The sequence below is a fragment of the Thalassophryne amazonica genome, chromosome 14 (genome assembly GCF_902500255.1).
Source record: "Thalassophryne amazonica chromosome 14, fThaAma1.1, whole genome shotgun sequence".
Classification (NCBI taxonomy): Eukaryota; Metazoa; Chordata; class Actinopteri; order Batrachoidiformes; family Batrachoididae; genus Thalassophryne; species Thalassophryne amazonica.
In genome coordinates, this window is record NC_047116.1 from 43,440,248 (window position 1) to 43,453,675 (window position 13,428).

Genomic DNA, 13,428 nt, shown 5'->3' on the forward strand with positions numbered 1-13,428 from the left:
AAATATGAGCAATGCATTATCTCAAAACATAACACAATGCTAAAATATCCTTGGCTGTATGGACATAAAAATAAGAAACAGAATGTGACCTTTTGACCACTAAAAGTAGGTCAAGGTTAGCCATCTTTGAACTTGTCCAAGGTCTGTGTCTCAAAAATGCTCACTGTGAATTTGAAGACCCTGATCATTCATATTCTCTGAAAAATGGCCAAGAAACCAAAAATTCTGCCAGGGTATGTAAACGTTTGAGCACAATTCTACCATATTCACCCATACCTGTTATTAAAAAAAAAAAAAACCCAACATGTGCTGAAGAAGTCACAATTTTTCAAACAACACACTGACTAGCCTAAAGAGAAATGGTGCAACATTTCTGTGGAGTGATGAAAGCAAGATAGTTCTTTTTGGGACTTGGGGCCGCAGACAGTTTGTCAGATGACCCCAAAAACTGGATTTAAGCCACAGTACACCGTGAAGACAGTGAAGCAAGCATCATGATATGGGAATATTTCTCATACTATGGTATCAGGGCTATTTATCGCATTCCAGGCATCATAGATCAGTTTGAATACATCAAAATACTTGAAGAGGTCATATTGCGTTACAATGAAGAAGAAATGGCCTTGAAATGGGAATTTCAACAAGATAATGACCCCAAGCACAGTAGCAGCTGAACAGCATCTTTGTTCCATACCAATGAGATTCATGTTATGGAGTGGCCAGCCCAATGCTGGGACATTAATCCAATAGAAAACTTGTAGGGTGACATCAAAAATCCTTTTTCTGAGGCACAACCAAAACATGCACCAAGACATGGGGATCCATAGGCTTTAGACTGGGTAGTGTTTATAAAATAAGTAGATGACATTTTTCAAGGGTGGTAATAAATTATTCAAAGCTTGCATAATGAGTTGGAATGGCGTGAGTCCAAAATGTTTTTAGAACATTAGACCTCAACCATTTTTAGAAGAGGATCTCACCCTTTTTATTTCCTGTTAATTATGTACTTTTTAACCCTCTGGGATCCGAGGGCATTTTTTGGACAGTTCACTCGCCTGGCATAAATGTTTTTTTTTTATTGCTGTTAACAGCTCTCTCTGCATCCCACAATTAAGTTTTATTCTCTTTTTTCAGGACAACCTGTACTTTATATATATATATATATATATAATAGTTGTGTTTTATAAGTGTAATCAAAGTTTACAATCAGAAATAAGAAAGGAAGAAGTAAAGTGGAAAATAATTTTCAACACACATTTATTCAAAATGCACAGTAAACTATAATAAACAACTGTTTTGACACTTTATGAAGGTAATTTGGGGTCTTGTGTGAAAGACTGTACAACGAAAAGGTTCAAACAATAAACACAAATGCACATTTTGAACAATATATACAAAATGGTCTATGCATTTTGTTTGTCTTCATCTCAAAGCAATTTCTGTCTGCTATTACACAAAGGTCACATCACAAACCTACTATGAAGTTGACTCTTTGTTTGTTCTCTCAAGCTCTGAAAGCAACATTCACACTTCGAGGCTCATTCAGTTTGAGGAGCGGCCCCTCCCCCTCGCTCCAATGATATGGTAAACAGTGCTTACGCCGGAGCGAGAGAGCTTGCCACAGGCTTATCCAGTAACATTCACAGGAAAACTAGTTGAGTAGTCCTGATACTCACACTGTTTGAGCACGTGAGATTGTATGAGAGGCCATTTGCTGTGTGTAATGGTGCAGGACGCATTGGAGAGCCAGGGGGCTATTCAAATGGGCCAACTAGTAACACATCACTCCTAAAAACAATCTTTGGTGTGTCACGTGAGGCGAAGCTGCCCTACAATTGGATTTTGGGAAACCATGTGACGGTGAGCTAATTCTGATTGGACACTCACATTGCTCACGCCATCACACAGCTTCTATGAGGAGTACAAAGATGGTGGCAGGTGGCGCAAAAGTCCGCAGAGTTAACGTTTCAGCAAACCCCCCCCCCCCCCCAAAAAAAAACGTAAGTTTCTATCTCATATCATTAAAAAGTTATTTATAATTTAGTAAAGCTTGGTCTCAACTGTCGTATACAACGCCATTGGCCTCAGAGGGTTAAATGTTAATTTACTGTCATAATGTATATATAAATTGTTTAGATTCTTGTTATCATACACACTATAATAATAATAATAATAATAATTATTATTATTATTATTATTATTATTATTGTCATTTTATTATTATTTCTATTCTGTCATTTGGGTTTTAAATGGACCACAATGGAAACAAATGTTTTCACTTTCTTGTGTCATCCATGTATTTTTAACATATATACAGTTATATTTTGTACTTAAATTGAACTTACTAAATAAAATCATGCATGTACTCGCTGTTTTAATCAAAATATGTTTTACTGCCCCCTGCTGTAATGGCGTGAATGTAGTTGGCAACGTTAGCAAATATCTGTAGCTTCTCCAAAAATATGACTGACTAAACCAACTGAACTATAAAAACAGAATAATATATATATATAATAAAGCTCTTCCCTGTTTCACAGTGATTGAAGCCACACACACACACACACACACACACACACACACACACACACACACACACACACACACACACACACACACACACACACACACACACACACACACACACACATAGAGGCCACTTGGCTATCTATCTATCTATCTATCTATCTATCTATCTATCTATCTATCTATCTATCTATCTATCTATCTATCTATCTATCTATCTATCTATCTATCTATCTATCTATCTATCTATCTATCTATCTATCTATCTATCTATCTATCTATCTATCTATCTATCTATCTATCTATCTATCTATCTATCTATCTATCTATCTATCTATCTATCTATCTATCTATCTATCTATCTATCTATCTATCTATCTATCTATCTATACTCTTAATCAATTGTCTTTTTGGGTATAGCTTTGTTGAAACCCTTTAATAGTTTCTCCAAGTGATTCGAGTGCCAAAAAAAAAATCACTTATATTATAAAATGTTAGTAAACATGTCAAAACTGTTAAAATCCATATTTCTGGAAAGCCACATTTGATTGTTTGGAACTGTAAGAAGTAAAAATGCTGTGGTTGCTTTGGCTGGTCAGCAGAATCACCATTTGAATGTTTCTCGACAGTCTTGTCGGATGAAACATTCTTCAGTTTTTTCACATGAACATTATTGTTCATCATCCACTGCTCAAGATAAACATTTGTCCACTGAAGTGAATCTAATAGGGAAAGTGATTGTATACAATGTGTCAGGACGCTATTGTAATCAGAGAACGTATGTTATGTGTCGGACGCAGCTCGGAGAACCGACCAGCGTTTGAAGGACCCAGTATGAAATAAGCAGAGCACGGTTCAAAGGCTAACTGAATTTAATACATAACAGTGATAATATAATAACAAAAAGGTGCGGCCTGGCGTGGTGCGCTCCCAGCAGCGCTAACGGTCCGGAGCCAGAAGCTGTTTCGGACCCAAGGACCCCGCCGACACCCCCCAGGTGGCCGCAACAACCGAGTCTGTGAAAGAAGGAACCATTATGTGAGTCCACACTCTACACACAGAACACTTAAAGGTGTACAAACAGCAAACACTTCCTGGCTTGATTACTGATCAGCTTCCCAACCTGCAGGCATGGAACCTCCCGTTCACAAAACTCCACTGCAGTGGAAGCTGATACATGACTAACAAACAGCTCAATACAATAAGGTGTGAGGGACACCACATTTACTGACTGTATAACTGTTAGTCACAAAATCTAACGTACCTCAGGAAGTGTGCTGACGAGCGTGAGACCTCACCCCCTCCTCTTTCACAGACTGTGCATCAAACCTGGACGTTCTCAGCATCCGCTGCTGATGAGATGGCTCCCGAGACGACGATCTCACCCGTCTGGTCACAAGGTCGAGTCTCTGGCAAATACACTCTGTGCACTCCAGTCTTAAATGCCAACATGTTCCAATCCATCCAGATGCACCACAGCTGTGAGTCCTGACGAGTCGCAGGTGATCAGGGTGAGGTCCTGACAGCCTCAGCAACACAGCCACTCAGTCCCAAACGCACGCCACCTGGGAGGAAAACCAAAAAACAGAAACAAACCGGCAGCCAGGCCCCCCCAGCCATATAACAACGTAGCTGCATCCTTGTCAACCTGTGGACATATTCCTTATGTTTGCCCAGTCTCTGTTGGATTGAGCTGCCATTCCTGATTGGTTTGGATTGCTTTCGTTTGTTCCACATGTTTAAAACATCAATCAGCCATTCTTGACTGGATTCCTTGTGTCTCTGTGGGCTACATTTTGTGTGTGTATGTTCTGTTTGTGTGGAGGAGTTTCCACCTTCGTGATATTTACCATGGCACAAACGTAAAGACTTGGTGAGTCCTGTTGACATCATGGTGACATCGGGCACCGTGCCGTGGTCCCATGATATATTTTTGAGATGTTTCAAAAATGATCCAACACCTTTATGTGTTGTGTCATGTTATCAAGTTCCTGATGATGTGTTGGTGCATCTTGTGGATGTTCTGGTTTTGAATAATGATGATGAACATACACAGCACCCTATAATAATTAGTGATAGTGAGTTTAAAAAAAAAGTCATGAAAATTTGACTAATTTCGTGACAGGCGCATGAAAAAAACCCAACAAAAAACGTGACACTGGGCTGTGATGTCGTGACAATTTGTTGATTCTTGCTGACATTCTTTCGTGGTTTTTATCTTGGTTTTTTGTAAGTCTTACCTTATGAAATTATTTTTTTATTTTCCCTTTTATCCCTTTCTTTTTCACACATGATTTTTACATCCGCCAAGGACATAATAAAATCATCGGCGTTTATTTATTTATTGATTATTTGAGATCCACAATTCATAACAGGATATGGCACTACCATTTTCATGATGTTGGGATTTAATGTTTATACATGAAATTTCTATATAATAATAATAATAATAATAATAATTATATATATATATATATATATATAGTGAGGAAAATAAGTATTTGAACACCCTGCGATTTTGCAAGTTCTCCCACTTAGAAATCATGGAGGGGTCTGAAATTTTTATCTTAGGTGCATGTCCACTGTGAGAGACATAATCTAAAAAAAAATAAAAATAAAAAAAATCACAATGTATGATTTTTAAATAATTTATTTGTATGTTACTGCTGCAAATAAGTATTTGAACACCTGTGAAAATCAATGTTAATATTTGGTACAGTAGCCTTTGTTTACAATTACAGAGGTCATACGTTTCCTGTAGTTTTTCACCAGGTTTTCACACACTGCAGCAGGGATTTTGGTCCACTCCTCCATACAGATCTTCTCCAGATCTTTCAGGCTTGGAATTTCATCTCCCTCCAAAGACTTTCTATTGAGTTCAGGTCTGGAGACTGGCCAGGCCACTCCAGGACCTTGAAATGCTTCTTACGGAGCCCCTCCTTAGTTGCCCTGGCTGTGTGTTTGGGGTCATTGTCACATGATGCAGCCATGACCCATCTTCAGTGCTCTTACTGAGGGAAGGAGGTTGTTTGCCAAAATCTCACAATACATGACCCCATCCATCCTCCCTTCAATACGGTGCAGTCGTCCTGTCCCCTTTGCAGAAGAGCATCCCCAGAGTATGATGTTTCCACCACCATGCTTCACTGTAGGGATGGTTTTCTTGGGGTTGTTCTCATCCTCTAAACATGGTAAGTGGAGTTGATTCCAAAAAGCTCTATTCTGGTCTCATCTGACCACATGGCCTTCTCCCATGCCTCCTCTGGATCATCCAGATGTTCACTGGTGAAGTTCAAATGGGCCTGGACATGTGCTGACGTGAGCAGGGGGACCTTGCTGCCCTGCAGGATTTTAAACCATGACAGCATCATGTGTTATTAATGTAATCTTTGTGACTGTGGTCCCAGCTCTCTTCAGGTCATTGACCAGGTCCTCCTGTGTAGTTCTGAGCTTTCTCAGAATCATCCTTACCCCACAAAGGGAGATCTTGCATGGAATCCCAGACCGAGGGAGATTGACAGTTATCTTGTGTTTCTTCTACTTTCTAATCATAACAGTTGTTGTCTTCTACCAAGCTGCTTGCCTGTTGTCCTGTAGTCCATCCCAGCCTTGTGCAGGTCTACAGTTTTGTACCTGGTGTCCTTAGACAGCTCTTTAGTCTTGGCTATGGTGGACAGGTTGGAGTGTGATTGATTGAGTGTGTGAACAGGTGTCTTTTATACAGGTAACAAGTTCAAACAGGTGCAATTAATACAGATAAAGAGTGCAGAATAAGAGGGCTTCTTAAAGAAAAATTAACAGGTCGGTGTGAGCCAGAATTCTTGCTGGTTGGTAGGGGATCAAATACTTATTTGCAGCAGAAGATACAAATAAATTATTAAAAAAAATCATACATCGTGATTTCCGGATGTTTTTTTAGATTATGTCTCTCACAGTGGACATGCACCTAAGATGAAAATTTCAGACCTCTGCATGATTTCTAAGTGGGAGAACTTGCAAAATCGCAGGGTGTTCAAATACTTATTTTCCTCACTATATATATATATATATATATATATATATATATATATATATATATATATATATATATATATATATATATATATACACACATACATACTTTGCACTAGGATACCAATTAAAAAGCTGCAAGTTATAAAGAAGACAATGCTCATATGACCGAGAGAATTTTATTAATGCATTATATTTTTATTTTAATAGCTCAAATGAAAGTCTTAGGTTTTGTATAAATTCCAACTTTTTGATGATTCTTCTCTGGTTACACAGAAGGTTTAGGGGCTGAAAATGCTCAGATGCTTTGGTTGCTATGATATACTATACTCGGGGAAGAAAACATTTTGGCTCAATGTAGAATACTTGCTCTGGAATAGTCAAATCAAATTAATCAAAGCAAGGGAACAAAAAGCATCTCATGCACACAATGCAGTAACATGGTCTCAACATATATATTTTCATACTCTATGACCTCGTGTGGGTTCCATAGCTACCTCTGTATGACTAAAAGATGGAGGAGTGTTAGGATGTAGCCTCTGGCACAGCAAAAGAGAACAACTTCCCACAAAAGCCGATGGGAGGATGAGGTTCGGGAGGTTTGGCCGACAACGAGGACAGGGAGAGATTGTGTGTCAGAATGAGATGTTTGACACAGAGCTGAGTTCTTTGACCTGGCAGGACATGGAATGGCCTTGAATTTTAAACACACACAGGAAACTAGTAGAAAGGAGTAGAGGAGAGATCATGCCTGGAAAATGGAGGATGGTATTGCTGTTTTATCATTTAACCAGACTGGTCAGTTGGACGTTCCCCCCCCATTTGGAGCAGTTAGCATTCTTACGTTTTTTGCCCTCTGGCACTGTCTGTGTGGCTGTGCCTCTGGCACACATTCTGCTATGAAAGGGTGGAGGAACAGGAGGAACTGCAAGGATGGCTGGTTTGGCAAAGTGAGGAGATGGTAAGTAGTGCTGGAGTATACTAGCAGACAGTGTGGCACCTCTGTTCACATTTAATCAATCCTGTTGAGAGGGCCATGCCAACCTGAGCACTGGGCTCCGCTGGTCTCACCATCTCTCATTGACTCCTCCAGGTTCACTGCTGTTTCATTCTTGACACCCCCTAACACTTCGACCAATCTCCTTCATGCCTCCAAGGTTATTTGTATGCGTTTGGAAAAATGCATTTAATGAGAAGAAAAACTCTATTAAACTAGAAGGCTACTCTGAGAGCATATTGTTCAAGACATCTCAGCACCTTTAATCTTTCTTTTTCACTGTGAGATGGTTATTTCATTTACGACTTATTTAACATTCTTAGATCATGATTTCTGACAATTTGATGTTTGTTTCTGATGGCTGACCTGTGATACTGATCTTTGATCATGATCACTCATCTTTGACCCTACGTTTTTACCATGATTGTTAAACTTTGATCTTTATTGTTGACGATCAAAGAAATCCGAGATCAAGATTCAAAACTTAAATACAGGATTGAGATCAAACTTATGAAAAAATGATTGAACACAAAATTCACCCCTTGCTGTTTAAAGCAACAGCAAAATATAAGCAACTCTTGCTTGATCAAAGGGTGACCACTCAACCAAGTTATTTGAAGACTGTCAATATCTTTTCAAGATATATGATTGACAAACATAAAACAGCCAGACAGACAAACAATGCCAATGGAGACAATGCCTCCTTATTGGTACAAGACATCTTGTTGGAGGTAACTATGGCACTGCCAACTTCTCTGGAGAATGAACATAGGAATGTGAGAATGTTATGACCCTGAGGTCATATTTAGTATTTTTGTGGTGTGTAGGTGTGTTTACCCTCCCCACTAAGTGAGGCGCTGTTCATTTTGTGTGCCGTGTGCAAGTCTCTTTCTTTCAGGTGAGCTTGTCCAGATGACACTGGCTGATTGGTCCGACAATGATGGCTTCAGTTGTAAAAGGAGGGCTGAATCCATCATCCAGTGCTTCACTTTCTTCCTGTTCCCAACTAGATGCTGCGTGTCTGAGGGCATGTTCTTTGGTTTTGTTTTTGTAATTATTGTAAGCGCTTTTTTGTAAAGCAGCCCATCTGTTTTCAGTAGGGGTGAAGAAGCCATTTTATTTTGATCACATTTTCTCCTGGTTCTTCCCTAGGGGTTAGGTAAGATGCCTGTCTTTTGGTTGTCTTATCTGATAACTAGGTAAGAGCAGGTGTTTGATAGATTGTTTTATTTTGGCCTTGTTCTCACCCGAAGCTTTTTGTCTAAGAGTAATAAATTTGTTATATTTTGGACTGCAGACCTTGTGGTTGGTCATCTTGGGGGCTGGAAGTAGGGGGAGTCACCTTTATGTTATGCCATGGTTTACCCCTAGGCCTGGGCATAATAGAAGAAACAGCTTGCTTCATCAAAGGGAAATATTTTTTGCAAGATCTTGGCAGTCCAGTTGTTGTGTCGCCATTGTGATCCATTTTTAATTGTTGTTCATAAGATATGTGGATCTTTGCTTCATGTTGTTCTGGAATTTGTTCAGCACTTTGATTTTTTTTTCTTCATTTAAAGTGCTTTATAAATTTATTATTATTAAACACTGAGTGTTTAACACCTATTGAAATTGACCATCTACATTCCATTACCCCACACGTGAATATCTTTCAGTGTCCGCCTCTGTGCCATAAATGTCTGCATATGTCATCACAAGCATCCTCATTGTCAAATACGACTTCTGTGCTATTGGTGAAAGCTGAAACTCCCCGCTTCCATGTTGTGCATTGGGTATCTTCAGGGTGATGCATGTGCACAACGTGCTATAACCCTAACTGTGATAACATCTATTCTGCAAAGCAGCATTTCTTTCCAAACTCTGCAATATAAAGGTTATGTTTGCATGTCATTCAAGTAAGTTCACTGACCTGAGACCAGCACTCAGGGTCAGCAACAGCTTGCACATTTCACCACGAGCCAGCCTTGAAATGCAATGGCAACAACAAAAATTGACTTTAGTGTAACTTTGACTTGAAGAGATGTGAGATTTTAGCATAGAGGATTTTTGTCTGCTGTAGTAGTGATCCTCAGAAGACTGATGGTCTACGTAACGAGTGGCATGATGCTATGTGTGTGTCAGAGAAATTATGCCACTGGGTGACTGTCACAACATTTTAGACTGTCCCAGGATCGTCCTTGTGTATGTTACTGAGAGTGTGCATGCAAGCCACATGTCCCTCGGGCTAATTCAGCATACTGCACACTACTCTCATAGACGCAGTGGATGTTTGTTTATGCATATGCACAGTAACTGTACTGCATTTTTCTGTTTTTCCTTTTCTGCTGTAATTTCTAAATTTTGCTTCCTGCAATATGACATTAAACCGATGACTCTTCACTGGCGTACATGCATGTACTGATTTAATAAAATTGTTTTCAGTTGATAGTGAAAGCAGAGCCTGCACATCTGGTCTGAACTCACCCTGAACTTCAGATGTATCCCAACTGCGTACCTGAACCCGAAGATAATCAATCTCAGAACCACAGAAAGGAAGGAAAAAATATTTCCTAATTGGGCACAGTTGCTGTAATTTTGGTGTTTGTTTGTGCCTTGCAATTAGGAGCATTTCAGCTGCCAGTTGGATTGTAAAGGATGTTTTTGAGGATGAGTGCACGCTTCATAATTTGGATCACGGCATATTGCAGTCAGCCATATATTACACGAGATCAAACAGCCTTTCATCACTGATAGTTTTGATATGCGAGGCTAATTGATTCCCGCATTCATGCAGCTGAATGGAAACCACAAAAAAACGCCACTCACAGGGTGCTTCCCGGTGAAGATCGGAAAGTTGTGTTGATGATTCCTTTCATAGAAATGTGTTGTAGCTCTACAGGCAGCCGGTAGCTGCATTATGTTTGCTGATAAGTTCCTATGATGAGATTCTGAAACAGCTGGCTGCTCAGAGTAATTTTATGGACTGTTGTTTCCCCGCTGCGCAAGGCGCCCGTCATATATAGATATGAGGTTGTGGTGAGGAGGAATACCAGAGCCAAGGTGAAGTTCATCTCTGAAATCTTAAAATGCAGACAGAGCTCAATAGATTTCTTTATTGGTTAAGTGTGTGGCTATCTTAGCAATTACGCCAGTTTCCTGCAGGCTGCGGGGCCTGTAAGCTAATATGCTAATGAAGACAGATGGGGGTAATCTCATTGTCGAGATGAGTTTAACTTGAGGGGCAAAGCAAGAGGGCGACTGATATTTAAATCTTCAGTGTGATGGATTTAGCTAGTGGTGGGCAGAGCTAACCAAAAAGTTAGCTTTAATAACCGCTAATCTGCTAACAGAAGTGTTAACAACAATGCTACTGAACCAATAAACCACTAAATATTTAGATTAATGTAACCGCTAACTTTTATTACATGAATTTAACTTTTTCTTGTTTATTTTTTTTTTTTTCATGCATGAAGAGCTGATACAACCCCTGGCAGTAATTATGGAATCACCGGCCTCAGAGGATGTTCATTCAGTTGTTTAATTTTGTAGAAAAAAAGCAGATCACAGACATGACACAAAACTAAAGTCATTTCAAATGGCAACTTTCTGGCTTTAAGAAACACTATAAGAAATCAGGAAAATAATTGTGGCAGTCAGTAACGGTTACTTTTTTAGACCAAGCAGAGGGAAAAAAAATATGGACTCATCCGCAAAACTAACATCTGCATCAAATCAGATCTGCTCTAGTCTGCATCTAAAAAGGAGTGATCACACCTTGGACAGCTGTTGCACCAAGTGGACTGACATGAATCATGGCTCCAACATGAGAGATGTTGGCTCAAACTCTTAAAAGAGGGTAAATCATCACGCAATGTTGCAAAAGATGTTGGTTGTTCACAGTCAGCTGTGTCTAAACTCAGGACCAAATACAAACAACATGGGAAGGTTGTTAAAGGCAAACATATTGGTAGACCAAGGAAGACATCAAAGTGTCAAGACAGAAAACTTAAAGCAATATGTCTCAAAAATCGAAAATGCACAACAAAACAAATGGGAGGAAACTGGAGTCAATGTCTGTAACCGAACTGTAAGAAACCGCCTAAAGGAAATGGGATTTACATACAGAAAAGCTAAACGAAAGCCATCATTAACACCTAAACAGAAAAAAACAAGGTTACAATGGGCTAAGGAAAAGCAATCGTGGACTGTGGATGACTGGATGAAAGTCATATTCAGTGATGAATCTCGAATCTGCATTGGGCAAGGTGATGATGCTGGAACTTTTGTTTGGTGCCGTTCCAATGAGATTTACAAAGATGACTGCCTGAAGAGAACATGTAAATTTCCACAGTCATTGATGATATGGGGCTGCATGTCAGGTAAAGGCACTGGGGAGATGGCTGGAGATGCACAGGTTTACGTTGATATTTTGGACACTTTTCTTATCCCATCAATTGAAAGGATGTTTGGGGATGATGAAATCATTTTTCAAGATGATCATGCATCTTGCCATAGAGCAAAAACTGTGAAAACATTCCATGCAAAAACACACATAGGGTCAATGTCATGGCCTGCAAATAGTCCAGATCTTAATCCAATTGAAAATCTTTGGTGGAAGTTGAAGAAAATGGTCCATGACAAGGCTCCAACCTGCAAAGCTGATCTGGCAACAGCAATCAGAGAAAGTTGGAGCCAGATTGATGAAGAGTACTGTTTGTCACTCATTAAGTCCATGCCTCAGAGACTGCAAGCTGTTATAAAAGCCAGAGGTGGTGCAACAAAATACTAGTGATGTGGTGGAGCGTTCTTTTGTTTTTCATGATTCCATAATTTTTTCCTCAGAATTGAGTGATTCCATATTTTTTTCCCTCTGCTTGGTCTAAAAAGTAACCGTTACTGACTGCCACAATTTTTTTCCTGATTTCTTATAGTGTTTCTTAAAGCCAGAAAGTTGCCATTTTAAATGACTTTAGTTTTCGTTGTCATGTCTGTGATCTGCTTTTTTTCTACAGAATTAAACAACTGAATGAACATCCTCCGAGGCCAGTGATTCCATAATTTTTGCCAGGGGTTGTATTATATGTTGAAGTGTGTGAAGGCTGACAGAAAAAGCATACCTAGAGGAGAAGTTAATCAAGGTAATTAAATAAACAAATTCAACAGTATACGCCTCATTGAATGGTTTGTTCCAGCTTTCACCTCATGAAATATTCGTACCATTGAACGAATGTAAAAACATTCATTATTTGTTTTAAATAATGGCTAAAATACAACATTGTCATTTGATATTTTATAAATTTATAAACAACAGAAAAGGGACTTACGTTTTGGTGTTCCACTGTGACGTGTAGTCCAGTGATACTGTGCACTGACTTCGGACTTCCATTAAAAAAAATGTGTGTAGTTCCTCAGTCCAGCCAAAAATCACATCAGCGTTTCATGTGAGCAGCTCTTCATGCATCCAGCCGGCTTACAGCGGAGTGGATTTTGTGTGTGTGTGTGTGTGTGTGTGTGTGTGTAGCAGTGTCAGTTAACTCAATCAAGTCATCATGTCACTAACCCGCGCGTGCACACACACGCAACTGGCTCGGTTGAGTTGTGTACCTCCTCAATGCAGCGAGAAAAAGTCATGTCACAAATGAGTCCTGGTTTTCTTTCTCTCTTCCTGCTAACAGACAGCACAGTGGATTTGTTTTGTGTGTGTGTGGATCTTACAAGAATTAGCAGTGTCAGCTAGCTCAAATTATGTCTCAGGAGAGTCGTGTCCCCCGTGCGTCGGCGCTTGTGCATGCGTGAACAACAAAAATAAGACTGTATACGTGCTCAGTGCAGCAAAAAATAAATAAATAAATAAATCACGTCAGAAATGAGTCCAGCTTTTGTTCTTTCTTCCTGCTAACAACCTCCAGGCAGCACAG